We start from the raw sequence: 18,881 nt of genomic DNA on the forward strand, positions 1-18,881 counted from the left end.
GCTACCTGCCTTTGTGTAAACCTGCAAATCAATCACAAATCCAACTGCCTGGAATGCCTCAATGTCCACCCTTCTTTTCTCTTACCTCTCTTGTCTGAAGAACTTCTACTTTTGATTCAAAACTATCCAAATGTCACCCACACTATGCAGCCTTCCTAAGGACCTCTGCATCAGTAAGTTCCTCCTTTGTGCTTCCATAGCGCTCTGTGCCCATGTACTCATTCTACATTATAATTATCTATATACCTGCTTCTAGTCTGTGGAATTCCTGATGGCCTGCATTTTGTCTCATTCATTTTTGAAGCTCCGTCACATAGAATGGTGCCTGACACACAACAGATACCCAGTAAATGTTGAATGAATGAAAGGAAACAGCAAAGATTATAGACTGTGGAAAATTTATCCAGGAAATATCTTGGAGAAACATATGCCTAACTGCAACAACAATAGTAACACCTGACGTATATGTACTTCTTTTCAATTTGTGAAGCACCTTACACACTTTATCTTATAAATCCTTAAAACAATCCTATGAGGTGCTTTAGTGGTTATCCCTACTTTACAGAAAATTAAGTTGAGCTTTCAAAGGATAAGGGATCAGCCCATGATCAACAACCAAGAAGTTTCAGAGTCAGAACAAAGCCGAGATTTCCCAAAAGAATTCTGTGGATGATTTCTGCACCAAGCCAATATTCAAGAGACAGTGAAGTCTCGAGTGGACTTGATGAATGGCTTATTAAGAAAACTTCTCTAATCCTCCACAGCACCATCGTATTGAGTGGCCCAGTTGAAAGAACATTTAAATGAAAGTTGAGATATCTGGGTTATAGATTTTTTTTCTGTACCAAAATGTTTGGGTTAACTGGGGGCTATTTATTCAACTTTCCTGGGCACTGAAGAAGTTTTCAAGATGATCTCTAAGGCCCCTTCCAGTTTTAAAAATCTTTCGTTAGAGAATAGCTGTGGTATGACTGGCTTAGAGGAACGAAATGTATCTCAACAGTGTTCTGTAGCTTTAGACTGAGACTGATAGAAGACAGAGGTGTGGGGGCCGGCCCCATGGCATAGCGATTAAGTGTGCGCACTCCGCTGCTGGCAGCCCGGGTTCGCATCCCCGGCGCGCACCGACACACTCCTTGTCAGGCCATGCTGTGGCAGTGTCCCACATAAAGTAGAGGAAGATGGGCATGGATGTTAGCTCAGGGTCAGTCTTCCTCTGCCAAAAAAAATAAAAAGCGAGGATTGGCATGGATGTTAGCTCAGGGCTGATCTTCTTCACACACACACACAAAAAAATTTGAGGCCGGCCCATGGCTTAGCAGTTAAGTGTGCGCACTCCGCTACTGGTGGCCTGGGTTCGGATCCCGGGCGCGCACTGATGCACCACTTGTCTGGCCATGCTGAGGCCGCGTCCCACATACAGCAACTAGAAAGATGTGCAACTACGACACACAACTATCTACTGGGGCTTTGGGGAGAAAAAGGGAAAAAAAGGAGGAGGATTGGCAATAGATGTTAGCTCAGGACCGATCTTCCTCAGCAAAAAGAGGAGGACTAGCATGGATGATAGCTCAGGGCTGATCTTCCTCACAAAAAAAAAAAAAAAGAAGAAGAAGACAGAGGTATGATTTTATGGGAGGAGGAAATGGCAAGAAAGGAAGGAAGCCAAGGATTCTAATCCTACAGACTATGCTGGTCATTATCATTTGCCTAAATCTGGCTCCAGAGATTCTGTGAGGAAGGAACATGAAGCCCTGTTCTTCCCCTTTACCATAGATAAAATGCTGGTGCCTGTTTTCTTTTCATTCATTCCTTTAGAAATAGAATAAATTGATTTGATAACTTTGATCAAAGAGGATGCATCCTTTTCCCTCCACAGAGCTCTTAACTTCCAGGTTCACAAGGAAATCAGAGAAAAATTGGTTTTGAAATCTGCTTTTCAGGGTGGCTTATACTGCATTTCAACTTAATTTGTTAGAAATTCACCTTTTGCCTTTGGTGGACTGATTAGATGAAAAAAATTATATCTGGGGGATCTATGTACAAAGATTGCTTAATCCTTCCTTCTGAAGTTAAACTGTCAAGGCCATAGACTGTCCTCGGGTAACTTCCCAGATTACCTCCTACAATGATGGTTTCTGAGTGTATGTGTCTCTGATATATAAATAGACTCAGAACGTTCTTAACAGCAGAGCTAGACTGCCCGCTAAGATGTTTCTGAACTGTGTACATTTGCAACAGTGGGAACTAGTCTGTTCCTTCCCATCATTTTCAGCTGGTTATTGGAATTGTAAAATTGTCCAAACCTTGGGACCTAGTGCAGAGCCTGAGACATAACAGTTCTGAACAACTATTTGTTGACTAGACTCATCTAGTCCAGTCTCCTTCCTAATGCAGGAATCCTTTCTGCAGTACCCTTGATGTGGCCGTTGAGCTTCTGATCAAACACTTCCCTGGCCAGGAATGTCATGAGATAGCTTGCTTATTCTTCCACGGGTCTGATATTTTCCTCCCTGCCCCCACTAATCCCTGTTCTGGAATCAGAGAACAGTAGCATTTGAGAGAATTGCTCCTGTTGGCAAACTGTCAGCTCTAATTTGCATCTGTTATTTGTAATCTGTCCAATCTCCCTTCCCCCTTCTATTTGTAACAACATCTTGGTTCTCCTTTGATGAACCTAGCAACTTCTCCCTAGTCCTGTTTCTAACTTTCACAAGACCCAGGAACAAGAGTTAAAACGGAGGCCCCCTTCTACTATTTTCCTAAATATTACAAACTTATCAATTGAGCAAACAAATTGTTACATAAAATATGCTCTATGATTTTGCTTTCAGTATGCCAAAAATTTTAATTATGTGTAAAACTGTGGTTTTTATTGACTAAAAGTCAGCAAAAATACCAAATAGAGCCACATTTAATCATATTTACACATGTCTAGGTGTGATTTTGATGGACTGGCAATGTCCAGATGCATAGTAAAATACAAATTTCATAAATTATTACATATTTATTCCATGAAATGTATTTGTCTTGTTTTTATCCTAGCATAATCATTAATTATGTTATTATAATCAATATTTTCATATAATTTGTATTCTGTTGACAGTAATCTAAAGCAGGGGTCAGCAAACTTTTTCTTAAAGGGCAAGACAGTAAATATTTTAGCCTTGCCTATGGTCTCTGTCTCAACTGCTATTGTAGTGTGAAGGTAACTCTAGATAATACATAAACGAATGGACATGACTGTAGCCAATAAAACCTTATTTACAAATACAGGCAGTCACCCTGTTGGCTGTAGTTTGTAAAGCTCATCAACCCCTCTTCTAAAGGAATTAAAAATAAAATATAATTAAAGTAAAAGTATACAAAATTTAAATGTATATCCAGAAAATATAACCAAAATATATGAAAATATAACATTATTTTCATATTTAAAAAAATGTTAATTTTTCTTCTAAAATACTCAAAATTATCTTAAAATTAAAAGGCCAAACATAAATTCTAATTTTAAATAAAAATTATTTAAACAAAGCTGAGGGCCAGCCCCGTGGCTTAGCGGTTAAGTGCGCGCGCTCCGCTGCTGGCGGCCCGGGTTCGGATCCCAGGCGCCCACCGATGCACCGCTTCTCTGGCCACACTGAGGCTGCGTCCCACATACAGCAACTAGATGGATGTGCAGCTATGACATACAACTATCTACTGGGCTTTGGGGGGAAAAGATAAATAAATAAAATCTTTAAAAAAAAACAAAGCTGAAATTTTAAAATTTTTAAGAAAATTTGCATACATCTTATCAGCGTTTCTTACAAAAAATAAAAATATTCAGAACTCTGGTGTTCACTGACCATCCAGTTGCCTATGTAAGGAATCAGTATCATACTTTATGCATGCTACGTTTATATTTATATATCTACGTATGTATAAATATTAAGAGTAGTATGAATTATTTAATATTGTAAAATGTTGCTCAGCTACCAGCTTGTGATTATGAAGCTAATTTGTGAGTATCTGTGGAACCACAAAATGAAACATACAAAGAAATAAGACAATAAACAAACACATAGGGACAGAGATTGGATTGGTGGTTACCAGAGGGGAAGGGGGGAGGGAGGAGGGTGAAAGGGATAATTCGGTACATGTGTGTGGTGATGGGTTGTAATTAGTATTTTGGTGGTGAACATGATGTAGTCCATGCAGAAATAGAAGTACAATGATGTACACCTGAAATTTTTACAATGTTATAAACCAATGTTACTGCAATAAACAAAAAATTAAAAAAAAAAAAAAAAAAAAAAACAAAATAGGTAGGAGCTATTTCTGTTAGGTTCATCAATATCACCCATTGCCAGCAAAATGTTCAGTATACAGTAGGCATTTAATAAAAATGTTATATAGTAATAAAAAAAAAAAAGAAAGGATAAATGAAATGTGGTAAATCTATACAATGGAATATTATTCAGCCATAAAAAGGACTGGGGTACAGGTACACATTATAACATGAGTGCACCTTGAAATCGACGTGCTAAGTGAAAGAACCCAGTTATAAAAGACCACTTATTGTATGATTCCATTTATATGAAATTTCAGGATTAGGCAAATCTACTGGGACAGAATTCAGATTAGTGGTTGTCTCGTGCTGGGGGTGAGGGGTTAAAGGGAAATGGGGAGTGACTGTTAAGGGATTTCTTTATTTATAAAATTGATTGTGGTGATGGTGGCACAACTCTGTGATTATACTAAAAACCATTGAATTAACACTTTAACTGGGTGAATTGCATGTAATACGAGTTATATCTCAATAAAACTGTTACATTAAAAACAAAAAACAAAAAACAAAAAAAAAAAAAAAAGAAATAAGAAAGCGGGCAACTAGCACTACTGGGAGAAAATATTTCGTTAGGCTAGAATCTACAGAATTCATGCTATCGAAGAAGAAGGACATGACACGTTAATAAAATATAAAAAATGTAAAATCACCTAAGTGCTTGTTCTCTTATCTAAGTAATTCTGCCACTGAACTCCTTTGCTTACTCCAAAGTAGTATCTCTCTCCAATGTCAGGGGCAGCATGACCTACAAAAGATAGCATTTTGATGCATTTTCTCTTTTGTTTTGAGGACACAGGTCAAGCGATGTAGGAATATTTTCCTTGGCCTGACTGGTGTTAGTCATAGGAGCAGACATTTAGGTTTATGGGTTGTGCTGTGCCAGTGTTAAGAACTGATTCCTGAGTGACAGAGTGTTCTTAGATAAATGTGTGGCATGTATGTGTGTTTGTGATATGCAGCGTTCTCTAAAGTGTAAATCCAAGGCAGGACTGGACAATAAGCATTTTCCATTCCTTTGGGTTAAGTAATAGATTCAGTGTCAGGGAGATAATACAAGTCAGAGCAATGACATCAGTTTTAGAGCTTTACTGGAATTAGAAGGAAAACAAAGCTCCCTTCCCATGAAATTGTTAAAATGGAGGACGTAGGCTTAGAGCTGCTGACAACCCTCATGTGGAGAGACTGTGCCTGAGAGTGAAGACACAGAGAAATTCCCAGCCAAGAGATGGAGAGACACTGAGTCACAATGTCATTATTTGAGGCTTTGGATCCTGCTGTGTTTGAAACCTGATATATATCTAGATTTTTCAGTTATGGGAGCTATAAAGTTCCTTTTCTGCTTAAACCAGTTTCACTTGGATTTCTGTCACTTGCAACCAAAAATGTGCCAATTAATATATAATATTCTGGACACTGGAATCCATTTATTTAATGAATCCCTCAGTATTGCCTGGTCTCCTCTGCCTTTGACTATTTCTCAAAAATTAGACATATCTAACTGTTCACACAGTATCCACCCTTTACTCTCTACTCTTAGGAACATCTCAGATCTTAGCACAGCAATTTGGGAAAGAACTACTGGTAAACTTTACTAGTCACTTGACCAGAAGAGGTAAAATGTAAATGTAATTGCCTCGGGGCCAAGATTTATGGTATTTCTTTGCTATCATCTGTACTGACTAACCACTTGCCTCTCACCATTAATGACTGCGTTAATGGCTCCAAGTCTTCGTGCCTCCCTGTGTCCATGTCCTTTGTCACGTAACTTTGTAGGGTCCTTCCATTCTGATTCTGGGTTTGGCCATGGCTTTGACCAATGGCATGTTAGCAAACTTTTCAGTCTTGAAAAATATTTGTGCATTTTCAGTTGCTAGTCTTGCCTTCTGTCATTACCATAAGAAGACTATGACCTGGCTATCCTGATAGAGGGTGAGAGACATATGGAACAGAGTTTATGCACCCCAGTGATCCCAACTGTGCCCTAGGTCAGCCATCAGCCAGCCAGCACCATGCATGAGAGTGAGCCCAGACGTGATAAAGAGAGTGACCTAGCCAGCTCGCAGCTGACTGTTGACGCCTGAGTGAACCCAGCCCAGATGAGGTAAACCCCACGGACTCATGAGCTACATAAATGTTTACTGTCCTTTGCTACTGAGGTTTTGAGATTGTTTATAATACGCCATTATTATGACAGTAAACAACTGATGCACCAGCCTAGAAGTGCTACATCTGGCAGGTTCTGTCAGCTTTGTTAGAATCTCAGTTTTGGTCTTTTAGATACCAAACGAAGGAGAACTGCTTTCAGTTGAAAGCAATATCTTAAAACTCAATAATCAAAAAGCAGACAACCTAATTTAAAAATGAACTAAAGAGCTGAACAGACACCTCATCAAAGAAGATATAACTGACAAATAAACATATGAAAAAATACCCCAAATCATTAGTCATTAGGGAAATCAAATCAAAACTACAGTGAGATATCACTATACTATAAGAAGGGCTGAAATTAAAAAACTCACCATACCAAGTGTTGATGAAGATGTGAAGGAACTGGAACTCTCACCACTTTAGAAAATAGTTTAGGGGCTGGCCCGTGGCGTAGCGGTTGAATCTGTGCGCTCTGCTGTGGCAGCCCGGGGTTTGGATCCTGGGCGTGCACCGACACACCTCTTGTCAAGCCATGCTGTGGCAGCATCCCATGTAAAGTGGAGGAAGATGGGCATGAATGTTAGCCCAGGGCCAGTGTTCCTCAGCAAAAAGAACAGGATTGGCAGATGTTAGCTCAGGGCTGATCTTCCTCACAAAAAAAAAAAGAAAAGAAAAAGAAAATAGTTCAGCAGTTTCTGAAGTAGTTAAACATACACCTATCATATGATTCAGGCCTTCCATTCCTAGGTTTTTACTCAAGAGAAATGGGTCAATTCTTTGTCCACTCAAAGACTTTTACATAAATATCCATAGTAGCTTTATTTGTAATAGTCCCAAACTGGAAACAACTCCAAATGTCCATCAATGGAATACTATTTATGAATAAAAATATTGAATTATTGGTATAATTCACAAAACACAAAAACATGGATGAATCTCAAAATAATTGCGCAGAATGAAAGAAACCAGACAAAAGAAGAGGAAATACTATATGATTCCTTTTATATACAATTCTAGAAAATGAAAACTAATCTATAGTGACAGAAGCAGATCAATGGTTGCCTGGTGATGAGGTTGGAGGGGAAGGTAGGAAGGGATGGGAGGAAAGGATTACAAAGGGGCTCAGTACCTTTTGAGGATGATGGATACATTTACTTTATTGTGTGTTAAGTTCCCATGTATATATACATATATCACAATTCATCAAATGGTACATTTTACATGTATATGGTTTATTATATGTAATTATACCTCAGTAAAGCTATTTTTAAAAACTTCTTTAAATTATAATGGTCTCAGCAAATTGTTAGAATTCTTAATGTAAGTAGGTACTATTATATGGTGCTATAGCCAAGGGACCCCTAAAGACCCAAATCCTAGATCACAGTTGACCTTCCCCACGGGTGCATAGAATTCCAATCCTCTGCTGGATAAAATAGGAGAGTCCTTTTTTTCTATGCTAGTTAGGTCTAAACAGCATGAGTTCCAGTCCAAAACAGATTTTGGGGTTTGCCCTATTCACCATCTCCTACCATACTTCCCTGTGTCCTATGCCTAACCCACAGATCTAACTACTAAGGTGGGCAATATAAATGTACACATTCCAGCAGGTGGAACTGGAGAGTAACAGCTGGCAAAAGAAAACGTCTTTGTCCTGAATACCTAGTACTGAATTAATTTGGGCTGTTGCTGGAGCAGTAGGTTTACCTGGCTGTCACATGGTGAAGAGTATTTGAAAAAACTTACTACTTGCTGCATAAAAGCAAGAGACAGAAAAGAGAGAGCAACATGCCTGGTCTGCTTCTATGTAAGACCTTGCCCTGACTTCCCCACTTTGGCCTCCTGAGAGACCAGGAAAGAGCTATATCCTCATGCACTGACTTTTTAACAGGAAGACAAGACCCTAGAAAACAAGAGTTTATCTGGAATCTGACCAACCAGACAGCCTCCTGGGAAGGAGGAGAAAGAAGGGAAGAGGAAAGCAAGGAATAAGGATTATCAGAGAGAGAGATTGTGAAGGCTTCTCCTAAGACCAACACTGATAGTAATGAAAGAAGAGAGAGAATGTCTCTTGCAACCTGGCCACTCTCTGACAAAGATCTGTCATGTCTTCAACATGTCCCAGATTTTCTTATCTCTGCATTTTTTTCTTGTCATTCACTCTGTTTGCAACACTTTCCTTCCAGCTACTGTCTGTGTAAATCCTTTCTGTCATCCCTGCTTCTTTTCTATTTTTATAATAGGTTGGCATATTTTTCCTGCTTTATTACCATTTCTTTTTGTATTTCAGGTTGTCCTTCTGGAATCATATTCCGTTTTCCTGAAATGGATCATTTAGAAGTTCTAATACAGCAATTTTCTTGGTATAAACCTTCTCATTTTTTTCTGTCTATAGATGTCTTTATTTTACCATTTGTTTTGAAAGATAGTTTAGCTGGGTACACAACTTTAGGTTGAAAGTTTTTTTCTAACAGCATTTTGAAGATATTATTTTGCTGTCTTTTGGCTTCCATTGTTGCTGTTGGGAAGTTGCTCTGTCATTCTAATTATTATTCCTTCAAGGTAACCTGTTTTTTTCTTTCTGGCTATTTTTTTTCCCTCTGAGATCTTAAAATGATTTTTTCCCCCTTCATTTTAAGTTAGCCATGAAATTTCACAATGATCTGGTGGGTGAGGGCAGGAGGAAGGATATGTTAAGATTGGAGCTGTGGCCTGGTCATCGGGAGGAGCTGTGATTAAAGCAAGCCTCATTGAGGTAGGCAAGCAGCTAATGTTTCAAGAGCAAGAAAGCTGGTACACAATGTCCTCTGAGCTTCCAGCCTATGCAGCTCAAACTGTTGTCCAATTCAGCTGCTGTGGAGTTGCCCTTGGAAGATATGATGCTTGCCTTGTTCTGTTGCTCAGTCTTTTCTTTCACAAATCTGGTCTCCTTTGCTTTCTGCTAAGCGACCTGTTTGGCTTTTACTGCTCTTAGAACTTCATCCCAAAGGTCAAATGTATCAAGGGCATGTTGGATAAGTCATTGCTCACCTTTCTGGGGACCAGCTCTCTCTGGTGACCAGTTTTCTGACATCAAGGTGAGCCACCATTCATTTGAGGATTTCCATAGTGATGGATGGCAGTCCATGCTTATTATAGTCCTCTCTGTTGCTGATGAAGATGTAGGGAAACTGTCTGGCAACTGTCTAGAAAAGGATGCAAAGCATGACGTTGACATTCTGTAAATTTTTTTTTTTTGGTAAAGAATATTGGCCCCGAGCTAACATCTGTTTCCAATCTTCCTCTACTTTATATATGGGAGGCTGCTGCAAAGTGGCTTGATGAGCGGTGCATAGCTCCACGCCTGGGATCTGGACCCATGAACCCCGGGCTGCTGAAGCAGAGTGCTCTAACTTAACCACTAAGCCACCAAGCCTGCCCAGACATTCTGTACATTTTTATTTCTAATGATTACCGGTACATTATGTGGCAGTCAAGGATAATTAGTTTCTGTACCCAAGGGATAAAAAAATGAGTCCTTTTGGCTGCTACAATGTTCTGGACTTTACAGAACCAGACAAAGGTGACAGCCCTGTGGCCAGCATTCACACTTACTATTTCTGCCAAATTCTAAGGCCAGGCTGAACTTGCTGATGGACTTGAGCACTTTGGTAGCTGTGTTTCTTTTGCTGGACCTCATCTCTTAGCCCATTTGTACCTGCTTCCCCTCTGACTTCCACATGAATTCCCCAGCTCCACTCACTCTCTGGATGATTTTAGATCTTCTCTTTGTCTTTGATGTTCTTCAGAGATTTTTAAATATTGACTTACTAGAGATATGCTGTTCTTCATGGATCTGGAAGTCCATATTTTTCATAAATTGGGAAAATTTGTAGCCAATACCACTTTGAGTAATGCTTCTTCTCCATTTCCTCTACTCTCTCTTTCTGGTACTCTGAGTAGATGTATATTATACTTCCCAAATCTCTTATTGTTTGTTTCATATTTTCCATTCCCTTCTCAGTGTTGCATTGTGGGTAATTTCTCCAGGTATATCTGCCAACGATTTAATTCTGTCCTTAGCTGTGTCTAATCTGCTAATTAACACATTAATATTTTTACATCAACAATTATAATTTTAATTTCTTGCTGTTTCATTTTTTCCCACAAACCCATGTTTTTGCTCCCAAAAGTTTCTTGTGGGTTAGATAATCCTTGTGTTTGCACAGCTGCTCTATATTCTATATCTGACAGATCTCATATCTGCAATCCCTAGGATTCTAAATTCATTGTATGTTATTTCTGCCAGCTCTAAGTAATAGTGGCTCGCATTCTATGTTTAATGATCTTGTGAGCTCATTGTTTGCTGTAATAGCTAGAATATCTGAGGGCTTAAATTGGGAATTGGAGAAGTTTTCTTGCAGAGAAGATTTGCTTTTGCTTTTGACAGTCACTAGGGGCGCCGCTAATCTGGGACTATGTCAGTGACCTTGGTTCCACCCCTTAGACCTTCCTTGCTCTCCCCTGAGGGCTTCAATTCCTGGTGGAGTCCCAGACTTGCCTTCTTCTCCTCAAGGCTGGCCCAAAGCTCAGTATCCTGGCAGCACTATTGCAACCATTATTCACCCTCCTGTAGATCAGGCTTGACCTCTCTCTTGCTTATTCTCTCTTTCTTTTTTTTCTTACCTCTTCTTGCTTTCCTCTTGTGAGACTGGTAATGTCTCAAATAATGTGCCCCATCAGGCTTTGCTGTTCTATAGCAGAAGTCTCTCGGGGCACACATTCACATATTGCCAGAACAGGAAGAAGTTTGCCTTGTCCCCTTCTCCTGCTTTTCTCATCTCTGACACAGGGCATTGCCTGCAGATATACAAACCCTAGGGCCCGCTCAGGGGAGAAAAAATGTCAGCAGCTCAGCCTTACCATCTGGTGAGGCTTGACATTGAGACATATTGCTACACAGAAATGAGTATCTGATGTGATTGGGCTGAGTCTGGATGCTGACACCTCTGAGGAATAGCCCTTTGGACTCCTCACTTTGTTTCAGGCCCCAGAATGGGACTCTTGCTTTGGACCTTCCTCCAGGTTCTGAAGTCAGTCTGTTACCCTGCATAATGCCTCATAATCTCTTCAGGATAAGAATCTTGGCCCAAACCCTGCCCACTTGACAGGGAATCTTACCGTGCTTAGCTCTTGCCAATTCTCTCCCTAGTAAATGGGATTCTAATTCCTATAACCCTAGTAATTCTCTGAAAATAAACATATCTCTTAGAATCCTGATGCAGTTACTTTTCCTGAACATTCTTACCTGACCACCTAAAATTTCACATTTCTGTGTCCAGGAAAGAAAAGACTTTCTTGATATCAATACTTTTCTGAATTACATCTAAGTTTTCTTGATCCATAGACACTGGGCCAAAGACTGCCCAGGTGACCTTGATACTCCAGGCTCTCGAGCTAAGGCGATTTCTCCAATCTCATCTGGACCTGGTTCATTTCCCCAGCCTTCTGCTACTGCTCCGTATCTCAAACCCAACTCTCAAGACTCATCTCAAATGCCACCAACTTCATGAACACCTCCCTGACCTTTCTCTTCTCCCCAACTGGATGGGTTTGTCCCTCTCCATAGGATCCCTTGTAGCTCACGGGATCCCTGGTTGTCATTCAACTTATTTCATACTTGTACTATAAACCTGTGCTTATCTAAACCTTCTTACTAGATTGCAAATTCCTGGAGGGAGCTGTCTCACTTCTTACAAGTCTTGAGGCTTGTGATCAACAAATGGAATTGAATTAAAAAGAAAACAGTTGGTATTTTTACTGTTGATCAATAACTGGAATTGAATTAAAAAGAAAATAGTATTCTTACTATCATCATTTTATAATTGTATACCCCACCCCAGCCCTCAGACAGGATAGGGCTTAAAAGTTCAATGAACACAAATACAATTATTTAAGCCTTCCTGGAAAGCAAGTTCCCTTTTCTCTCTGTAGCAAAGGGACCAAACAATCTTGAGTCAGGAGAAAATTGAGAAGTAGATGGGTCAGCATTGGGAGACTTTGTGAATTCAGAGAGAGAAAACCCTGTGATTCTGGTGTCAGAGAAAAATGTGCTGGGAGCAGACACTACCAGCATACTAAATGACAGTAATAAACAAGGGCAGACACTCGGGCTTTGATACCTGTAACTAAGAGATGTTTTTGCAGCCTGGCCAAAGACTCATGTTATCAATGCCTTTAGAGTTAAGCAGCTGGTGCACCCAAGATGCCCCAAGCTTTTACTTCTTTTACACTGTTTTAGCAGAAATATTTATTATTGCTGTCTTCTCCCATTTGTCTGCTGGGATTATTATCCTACATAGCTCTATGTCTCCAGAGTAAACTTCCCCTTTCAGGGGATGTAAATATGCCAGATCCTCAGCAAGAGAAATAGATTCCTAGTATAGACTCAGTCATTGGCGCTCCAAATAAATTAGAAGTTAGTGTCTTGGCATAATCTCTGGACTTCATGAAAGTTTTGTTTTCCCCCTTGTTAGAACTCTCTCTTCTCTCTTTAACAGGCACATTAAGAGGCAAAAGAACCTCGCAGAATTCCCTGGAAGCCCTTTATCTCACTGTAGCAACTGGCTCCATTCTGTGTGGGCCTAGCGATAGCCAAATTTTCTGTGCCCAGTTAATGAGAGAGCCACATGCATCCCCGCTGCTTTTGTGGGTAGTGCAGGAAAAAAAACAATACTGTATGCAAATGGTACACAGCCTAGGAAGGAGTAGGCCAACCAAATCTGTGGCTTAGAAGCCATGGGAATGATCAAGAAACCCAAGTAGACTGTAAGCGTGGTGATAGGTCGGAGAGACTCACAAATCCTCATCTGGTGCTGCAGTCCCCTCTGCAACAGCCGTTGTATGCTAAGCAATCACTGACCTGCCCGCCCGCCTAACCCCCCATCATTCTGGCCAGAGTTGGTTAGAGATTGGCTGCAAAGCATGTGTATTGTATCCAGTCAGAGCTGCCTGAGAAGGCAGTTCACAAAAATGGGAGCCAAATTGGACGTTAGCAGGATGGCCATGAGGGAGACCAGAAGGGATTGTGCAAGTCATAACCTGAAAGGGAGGTTCATGGTATTGACAGATTGGAGAAGGCCAAGACCAAAGCTCCAATAGTGCTCCTTTAGAATTCTGCCCTAGGAAGCTCCAGCTCATTAAAAACAATTAAATACAAAAATTAAAAATAAACTTACATTTGCTCAAAAGCTGGAGGTGTCATCTGTCTCTCCCCGTGTCCACTCTTGCTCTACTTCCCTACTGCCCTCCACATAGCAGCCAGAGCCATCTTCTTAAAAAGTATTTGGAACACGTCATCCTCCTGCTTAAATTCTTTACTTGCTTCCCATGTCACTGAGGACAAAATTTGAACTCCCAACCACAGTCTACAAAGCTTTGCAAAGCTGCCCACTTTCCCTGCTCATCTCCCCCAACTTCCCCTTCCCTTGCTGTGGTTCAGACATGGTTAGCTAACTGCACACCCCCTCATTGTGTCACTGTGCTCCACCTTTCAGAGCATCTCCTGTTGAGGACTTCCCTGCTCGGATCACTGCTTAGTGCCTGTCACCATCCTCTCCAGATGTCATATGCCATCTGCCTAGATGGGCTTTTATCACTATTTACTGCTGTCTCTATACAAACCACAGGTCCCATCCATGGCAAAAGACTTAACTTTTGCATCCTAGACCCTTTGTTTGGAATGTCCTGCAGCCCAACTCCAATTCTGATAGCCCCTAACATTAGATGAAGCACCTGGTGGCAGAGAATGAGCAATGGGACTTTGACAAAGGACAGGCATTTCATCACCAGTCATCACTACTAAAAGGCTTTATTGATTGCTTGTTGGTATGTGGTGCTATACTTAGTGCTGCATGAAGCCATCTCATCAAGACTCAGCACCCACCCCTAAGATTTATAGTCCAACTCAAGATACTGTGTTGGCTTCCTAATCTGCTTTTTCCTCACATGATCCGACCTAGTTTCTTTTTAGCCTTGTCTTATTTCTTTCAGACTAGGGAAATTAGAGGCAGGGAAAGCCTTTTAAAGATAAAGCATCTGAGGGACCGGCCTGGTGGCACAGCAGTTAAGTGCGCGCTCTCTGCTTTGGCGGCCCAGGCTTTGGATCCTGGGTGCGCACCCACACACTGCTTGTCAAGCCGTGCTGTGGTGGCCTCCCATATAAAGTGGAGGAAGATGGGCATGGATGTTAGCCCAGGGCCGCTCTTTCTCGGCAAAAAGAGGAGGATTGGCAACAGATGTTAGCTGAGGGCTAATCTTCCTCACAAAAAAAAATAAATAAATAAAGCGTCTCACCTGCTGCTGTTCCCAGTAGCCACTGCCTGTCAGGAACAGATCTTGACATGGTTGAGGAGTCTGATAGATTTTCCCCGTGAGGCACTTCATGTTGCAAAGCTTATTAACCATACTTCTGATCAGCTAATTGCCTGGCACCCCATTAAAGTCCATTAGTTTTTTTCTTTGTATTGATCAAAAGAGGAAAGCAAAGTCAGAGTCAAATAAAGAACTAACCCTAAGACTGACAGCCAAGGAGGCTCAGCTGAGAGAATCTGTGGCCTGGGACAGGATACTTCTCATAACCCAGACTCTGAGCACTTGCTGCTTTGAGTCAAACGGGAGCTCTGGAATTGGCCCTCCAGGGTTAGAGACATTGGCCCAGCAGCCTGCAGGAGTGCCCACCATGCCACATCAATGGATGGAGTCCTGGAGAATGGGAGTTCTTCTTATTAGAGACATTATGAGATGTTCCAAGAGAGGAGCATAGAGGATGGAGAGCAACCTTGGGCTCTGTCCCTATTCTCTCTGCTTGGAGGGGTCTTTCCACTTTACAATATGGAAGGAATCTCATAGGGTCCATCTAATCCAACTGTCCCATTTTATAGGTGAGAAAAGCGAGGCCTAAAGAAAGGAAATAATTTTCCCAAGTTCAAACAGCTTGTTTCCAGTGAACTTTGGACTTGAGCTTGGGCCTCCTGAACTCTAGGTTTGTATTTTTCTACCACCTCAGGCTGCCACTCTCCCACACCCCACCCATGTCCTTTTGCCTATTTTTCAACAATGTGCCACAATACCCATGGGGAAAGAGGAGATGGAAGAAATCATTCTAAAATCCCTGAGGTCAAATGTGCCCCCTGCAGAAAGGCCTGGACGCCCCCATTCCTCTCTGTGGCTGGACTCTGGGTGGAGCCTCCTTTCAAACAGTAGACCCTGTGGATTTGGCGATGCCCATAATCAGGGAAAATGCCCCTGATTGGATTAACAGACGTGATTTGTGAGACTCAATCCCATTGCCCACACTTGAAAGCAGGCTTTCAAAGCACAAATCAGCTGGTGATACAGGCCAGATGGGTGCTCCCAGGAGAAGGCGGAGGGGAAGAGAAGTGCCCTGTTGGCAAGAGGGATGGAGCAGGCGCTGCCACCCCTTCCCCAGCCAATCTGGCTTCCCTTTATGCTGGGCTGACAAGGGGCAGCTGGTGACGCTGGCAGGGAGATGGGCAGAGGAATTAGCCAAGTGCCTATGGGCAAAGGACTGCTTGGAGGACGGGGAATGGTGGTCCCAGAGCACCCCTCCCTCAGATCAGGCGCTTACCCCAGGGTCTCCCTTTACTATTCTGGCAATCCAGTGCTCAGAGGACCTCATCAGAGCAGCTAGCAACATTCTCGATAGCCACTAGCTCTTTTGCACTTGGACTCTGGCACCAGACTTCCTGGGTTTAAATCCTAGCTCTGCCCTTACTAGCTCTGTTGTCTTGGGCAAATTACCTCCCCTCTCTTTGCTTTATTTTCCTCATGTAGAAAATGGAGATAATAATAGCATGACTCCCATTTAAATGAGTAAATAAAACGTAAAGCACTTCTAACAGTGCCTGAAACTTGTAAGAGCTAAATAAGTGTTATGTTTTTTTTATTATTATCATTAACCTTTAATATTTTTTTCTTCTCAGGAAAAACTGAACATTCGGCCTGAAGGTCTCTGAGAGGCAGAGGCAGAGGGGCTCCACGTCCTGGAACCCCTGCCCAGTGACTGGAAATCCCAGGGATTTTCTGACCTTTCTGTGGCTTTGTTGTTCTTGTTGTTTTTCCTTGCATTTTCCCTTTGCAGTGACTGGCTTGACCATGGGAATTTATCAGGGGCATTCTTCAAGGAGTGACATGTTTTCTGATTCTCGGAAGCATCAGGAGTCCAAAATCTGGAAAGTCTCTATTTGCTAAGGTGACTGAGCGGTAGGGCCGGCCCCATGGCTTAGCGGTTAAGTGCGTGTGCTCCGATGCTGGCGGCCCGGGTTCGGATCCCGCGACGCACTGCTTCTCTAGCCATGCTGAGGCCGCGTCCCACATACAGCAACTAGAAGAATGTGCAACTATGACATACAACTATCTACTGGGGCTTTGGGGGGAAAAGAAATAAATAAAATTAAAAAAATGTTAAAGTGACTGAGCAGTACAATAAGCCTTAGATTCAAGACCAAATGGTGTCATTTTCTCTCTGTTTGCCCGGAATAGAATTCACCTCTCTGAGCCTCAGTTTCCTCATGTGCAAACTGGGGAGAAATGTGTGATCTATCTCACAAGATTGTTTGCCATCCAAAAAGAATATGTTTGAAATGCTGTATTCAAATATACGATAGTTGGGATTATTATTTGTGACAGATAAAGGATTAGATTCTCATATGAAATACTAACTCTGTGGCTTTGGACAAGTTACTTAACCTTGTTAAGACTCAGTATTCTCTTCTATAGAGTGGGGATAATTAACCTCACAGCATTATTGTGAGTGTGACAGGAAATCCTACATTGATAGCACTGGGTACAATATCTGATACATTGTGGTAGTTATTATAAAATGTTGGTGTTTTTCCCTCCCTGCACCCCAGCCCCTTATCCATACACACCCACACCCTACACCCCCAAACAGCCACACAGCAGATGTTTCTGAGAATGACAAACAGAGTAGCATCCTCTGATAAGACAGCGTGGACAATTGAGTGGTTTTGTCTCCTCCAATCTCAGCCATGCAGGTGTAATTTTTATTGCAAAAGCTTCTTGTTATATTTTGCCAGAGGAAATAACAAAGCTTTGCGCTCCTCTTCCCTCTTTCCTTTTATCTCTTATTAGTTTGCTTTCTCTCCAAATCCTCTTGAAAAAAATAGCCTGGTTGTGTTTTCTGCCAGGAGTTAGAGTCAGCCACGGCTGCCTGTAGGCTCTGACCTCCTGGAAGAGATCAAGTCCGCCCTTTCTCATCCCAAGGCTGCTATCCAAGGGTGTCTGGTGCTCTGACTTGACCCCATCAGGAACAGACTGGGAGGAGGGAACCATGGTTATTAGGAAGATTTAGTTTAGAAGGAATCACATGTTCGCTTCAGGTGTGGCTTTCTTGCTGGGGATGAGGGGTCAGGTGGGTGTGGAGGAGTCTGAAATGACATTTTGGGTGCAAATGAGAGGGAAAGAGGAAGCATTAATTCACTATCCTTGTTTCATATGCCTGGGTTCCAAGCAGTGGGAAGAAAATAATATCTTCATTTCTCTGTTTATACAAAATGTCCTCTCTGATCAGCTGATACTGTAGTTCCTTTCAGTGGGCTAATGGGAGTCCTGTATCCTTCACATATTCTAGGCTGATAGGTGGGGTCCAGTGAGGGGGTCCTTGGGGGAGACAATTGAGAAAGGAATTTTCTTGGCTCCATTTCTTACTTAATTGGGCATAGATTAACAACTGTTCCACAATTGCCCCTCCCATGAAAGAGAGAAATATTCCCAGCCCCAGCCATGTCCCCTAAAGTATGTTCTAGTACACAATATGCCTACGCTCCCCTGGGATTGAAACGACTATAGGGAAGCTGGTGGTGGTCCATTTTGTCATAGGGTTAATTTGGCCTCTTGCCCCATAAACTTTCTGAGCCTTAGTTTTTTTATTTTCAAAATGGGGAGGTAGATATCTCTCTCTCAATCTATATATATAGATATAGATAAATAATGAACATAAATATAAACATAAATCACCTAGCACAATGCCTGGTGTTTAGCAGCTGCTCAATTAAAGGAAGTTTTCTTATTATATTAATGATTAATATCCTTCATTGCTTATTTCTGAGCTTGCTCAGTGAGTATCTACTACTCATTTCCGTCTAGCTCTGAGGGAGCAGAGAAGTTGTTGGAATGACTGTAAGAGGCTTGACACACATGGGGAGAGAGGAAAGAGGAGAAAGAGTGCACTTTTGGATTGAGCAAAACTTTACTGTATCACCAAGCTCAAGTTCCCAACTGCGGGGGATCAGAATTGGCCAACTCAAAATACGTCTCTTTACCTTAATTATTTTCAAGAACAAAAGACTCTGAAAGAAACTTTGACCTTCCCCCTCACTGCCTA

At 41.6% G+C, this 18,881-nt stretch overlaps 1 long non-coding RNA gene and 1 pseudogene across 1 annotated transcript in view; one reads left to right on the forward strand and one right to left on the reverse strand.

The window, feature by feature from the left end:
• Positions 1-16,961, forward strand: part of LOC147916712 (uncharacterized) — a 108,255-nt gene extending 91,294 nt beyond the window's left edge. Inside the window, exon 4 of the long non-coding RNA XR_015552748.1 lies at positions 16,459-16,961. This is a non-coding gene — a long non-coding RNA (uncharacterized LOC147916712). The remainder of the gene's footprint in view (positions 1-16,458) is intronic.
• Positions 8,221-9,741, reverse strand: LOC147916713 (prohibitin 1 pseudogene; annotated as a pseudogene).
• Positions 16,962-18,881: the final 1,920 nt, after the last annotated feature.

This window comes from Ceratotherium simum, chromosome 7 (genome assembly GCF_057802395.1).
Source record: "Ceratotherium simum simum isolate JZ-2026a chromosome 7, ASM5780239v1, whole genome shotgun sequence".
In the NCBI taxonomy this organism is placed as follows: domain Eukaryota; kingdom Metazoa; phylum Chordata; class Mammalia; order Perissodactyla; family Rhinocerotidae; genus Ceratotherium; species Ceratotherium simum.